Raw genomic sequence first — 4,181 nt, forward strand, 5'->3', positions numbered from 1 at the left:
CAGGCCGGTGCTGTCGGGGTTGCCTTAATTCCCGGCTGGGAGAGTACAGCGGGCAACTCACTCAACCTCCTGGCATCTCTCTCAGCTGCACAAGATCGATAAAGCGCAGTGATCAAGAAATCAAGAGCTTATTCCCGTGCTGGCCCTGCCCTATCAGTGCTGCGTTGCGGTTCACATGCAGCCCCGGGACGGGGCAGGGGCTTGCAGACCGCGGACCGAAGGCCCGTACGTCCCCAGCAGGCACCGTAAATCTCTGCTTCCCAGGCAGGGCAGTTATGTAAACCGCAGCAGCATCGATGCCGGGTTTATATGCTTGCATTTACAACACGTAAATTGATAGATTACGCTGTGTACACAAGCTGTGCGCACTGCTGCCAGGCCTGCGCCCCTCGGCGGGCGCCGGCGGCAGGAGCACGGGTGCCGGGGCCTCCCGAGGCAGGGGACGGTCCCCAGCGCAGGTCGGCAGGGCTGGCACCCGGGGCGGCAGGGAGAGCACCGCCAGGCACCGCGCAGCACGCAGCTCGCCCCGCTCCCGGCCGCGCAGAGCCCGGCGTGCGCCCACGCACGCGGCCCAGCGGCGTCAAGGGCAGGCCCCGAGGGGAGCAAGGGGGGAGCCGCGTTGATTTAAGACGTGAGAGGGTCAAAAGTTTTCTGGGGCTGAGCTGCTATCACGAAGCCGAACACTTCATCCCCCTTTTTATCTGCCCCAGTATTTATTGTCCATGAGCAAATACTTGTGTTTTTATAAATTCCTTTAGAGTGAATCACCCCTCTCCTGTTCAAACCAGCAAAGACCACATCAAACAGTATCACTCCATCTAGAATTAATCATTAATTTAAAGTATTTGACAATATTTTGCCAGCATTATTTCTTCCTCTCCCCAATTAATAAAGGTTAAGCCTTGGTGCTGAGGCTTTTTCAGAAAATTCAACGCATCGCTTTGGCGCTCAGAGCTCACCTTCCCCGAGCTGCTCCGCAGGCTGGCGGGGTTGGGCAGTGCCAGCGCACCGGCTCCCGCGCTCCGGTGACACCCAGCTCCGAACATCACGGAGGTGCCGACCCCCCGCCTGGCCACGGCCTGGGCTCAGCCCAAGCCCCAGCCCCGCGTCAGGGTCCGCTCCCGCTGTTTTCTTTCCGGCAGGTGGAATTACGCTCCGTGTTGCCGGCACTCTGCTTGTATCGAGCAGAGGAGCTGCTGTGCCGCTGAGCGAGCTCCCGGGATCCAGCGCCGGGCGGTCGCTGGTCTCATCTGTCCTGCAGCTGGGGAGCGTAACACACGGCCGAGGATGCGGGAACTGGCTCCGCGCACGCGACTGTTCGGGAACGTAACAAGCCGTTTCGGCCTGCTCTCGGGAAGGTGCAGAAGTGTTAGTCTGGTCTAGGAAATCATAAAAGGAGACAGAGCCTTCATCTGCCTGTTCTCACCGAAGCCCCTGTGAACAAAGTGGAAAATCAGGCCAAAGCCTGATCTCAGATGCACGCATGTGGCTTCTATTCACTTCAGACAGAATCCAGCCTTTAAACGACACATTTTGTACTTTGGTTTTGTTTTATGCCTTCGACATGTGTTTTGCTAGGACACTGCATTTCATTTAAAAATTATTTTTGACAAGCTTTATGTTTCGTGAATTCCTGCACGCCAGGTCCTGCAACACACATTCCAGATCTGCTGGCCTTTTCAGAGTCAACAAATCCAAGTGGTTTTGCTTCCTGCTCACAAACAAGCCATGAAATGACCTTGATTTTTCCAATGTCTCTGTGGCTGGGCATTTTCTACACACTTTTATGCCATTATGCTGCAGCCCGTGGACGGTTTGCTTTGATGCTTTGCTGTTTAGAGAGCACGGCTGGTTACCGGAGTCATGTGGCAATGTTTCTTGCTCTTGAACGGAAGGGTAAAATGTCTAAACTCACAATGGCACATGATAAATTCAGAATATGGCCTGCTCACCACAAATAATACACCAGGGAAGGAAACATCAGGCATCTTAAGTTGGCCATGCCAACACCACGCAGGCAGGCTGAATGAGCGCTTGATCTTTGGGTCTTCATGAGCACAACTGTGTATTAATCTGGTACTTAAGTGAGTTGGTTCATTTAGATTTAGCAGCACAGAGTGGCTCTTTTAACTCTTTGCTTGTCCTCCCCTGCCAGTGACATCCAGAGCACCCGATATTGTGCCTTGTATGCTGGTTTGGTACTTGTGCTGCACAGGAGCATGATGGAGACAGTGCTGGGGAAGGCATGAGCATCGATTCCTTGCCTCTCTCAAGCAGCAGGATTACAAAGGTTGGCTCACGCATGGCAAAGCAGGGCACAGTAAAGCCAGTGACAGGGGTCGCTGCTTTGCCTCTGGGGAAATCACCTGCCAAACTCTCCTCCCATTTACACCAGCAGAATCCCATTTTATTGCAGGGCAATAGCAGAAAGAGCAGGACAATAGTATTCCATAACAATAGACCAAAACATCGTAACATCCCTGTAGCGAGCATCAGTGCCCACTTTCTCGGCTGGCATTTCTCCACTGAGTTTATCACCTTATCAGCCATTTGAATACACCTTTTTTATGGCATGAGCCTTTCAGTGGACTTTCTGAAAGACAATGATGGGCCTTTGAAGGTTTGGCTGATCCTGTTTCCTGTATGCTCCTGAGCCTTGTATACATTTAAATTTGACTTGTTAATTTTATAAGGATACTTCAGACTTGTATTGTACTGAAATTGGCTGGGATCTCAGTATCTGCCTTATTCCCACGTACTTTTTCTTAGAAATGCTTTGTAGTCATATTATTGCTGTTGGGAGGTTTGGCTTTAACAGCCTCCAATAAAGATATGAGCCTGTGAAAGGGCACCAGTAGCCCAAGATTATTCAATCGTAGCAACCGAAGCGCAGGTGCCTGCTGGGCGGGTGTCTGCAGGGCCTCTCGCGGCACCACGGCCGCCTGCCCGGACCCTCGCGGGCTGGAAGGCAGCTGGGAGGCAGCAGGCTGGAGCAGGGCTTTGCACGCCCCGCAGCTCAGGACCTCCCTGGTACGGCCACGACGTCCCGCAGCAGGAGTAAGCAGGAGCAGCCCGACCCGCACCGAGACCCAGTGGGCTGGGACACCCCACTGCCAAGGCCAGCGAAGGGAAAGGTGGGTTTTGCTTCCTCTTCTGTTTGCATCTTTGTACAGAGCTGAGGCCTCGCCGGCGCTCAGACGGTGGCATTAACACTTCCCCTTCGTTAGCAGAAATACTCCCCCAGTCGTCTCCTGGGATCCCGAGTCCGTTTTCCACAGCCCTGTGGTCGTCCTGTGGTCAGCTAATGCTCCAGCCCTGTCTCCTGCTCTGGGTGAAGCCTCCCAGTTCGCCACAAAAGTCTCTGATTTTGGTATCTAAATCCTCTTTGCATTTTGTAGTGCTAAAAAAAAAAAAAAGAAAGCATCTGCATGAACCTAGGTCTGTTGTCCTTTGGTTTAGTTTGCTATTCTGCTTTCTCTTTATTCTGCTTTTGGAAGGTTTCTGCCTTTCCCCTCTATGTTCCCACACTGACAAGCGCAAGTGGCCTAAACCCATTTTCAAGGAAGCTGATGAAAACGCTGCCCTTCATCGCAGAGGAGGAATGGCAAGGTCCCTGAAATCTTATTTCAGGCTGCTTCATAGTTTGGACTGCATGTGAAAATAGATGTCATTTCATACGACTTTCCAGATTACTTATCAAATAAAGATGTGTCTCTTAATGCCTAGACTACTGGAATCTGTGAAAATTAAATGTTGTACTTGCAAATGTGTTTATTCATTACACTTAACAATTAACTCTTGATTTAAGTAATTAAGCTGTAAATTATCCCCTTGTTTATAAAATAACAACATCCTCTGAGGGATAATATTTCCTTTACACTAATTAGTAACAAACCAATTTTTGACTACCATGTAAAAGATCACCTTTTTTCCTCTAGTATTAGCTAGTATGACAAAAACTATTCTCCAGTGTGATCCCAAACACCAGTGTGTGCACACAATCCTGGATTTGCATACATGCAGTCGAGCTTTCAAAACACACACATAATCCAAGCAAATGGGGGTTGCACAGGAGTTTTTCAAAAATCATACTCCTTGCTAATGCACGTAGGTGGCCAACAGCCTTATGGAGTGGCTTGTCTGCAGATCAGCAAAAGAAGGAATGAAAATAAGGGAAAGTC

General features: G+C 50.6%; 1 long non-coding RNA gene across 1 annotated transcript; it reads left to right on the forward strand.

The window, feature by feature from the left end:
* The first annotated feature begins 2,870 nt into the window (after positions 1 to 2,870).
* LOC106498389 (uncharacterized) lies at positions 2,871 to 3,724 on the forward strand. Its single transcript, XR_001294961.1, has 3 exons — positions 2,871 to 3,134; positions 3,231 to 3,370; positions 3,498 to 3,724. It is a non-coding gene; the product is annotated as an uncharacterized lncRNA (long non-coding RNA).
* The last annotated feature ends 457 nt before the right edge of the window (positions 3,725 to 4,181 follow it).

This window comes from Apteryx mantelli, chromosome 9 (assembly GCF_036417845.1).
Source record: "Apteryx mantelli isolate bAptMan1 chromosome 9, bAptMan1.hap1, whole genome shotgun sequence".
Lineage (NCBI taxonomy): Eukaryota > Metazoa > Chordata > Aves > Apterygiformes > Apterygidae > Apteryx > Apteryx mantelli.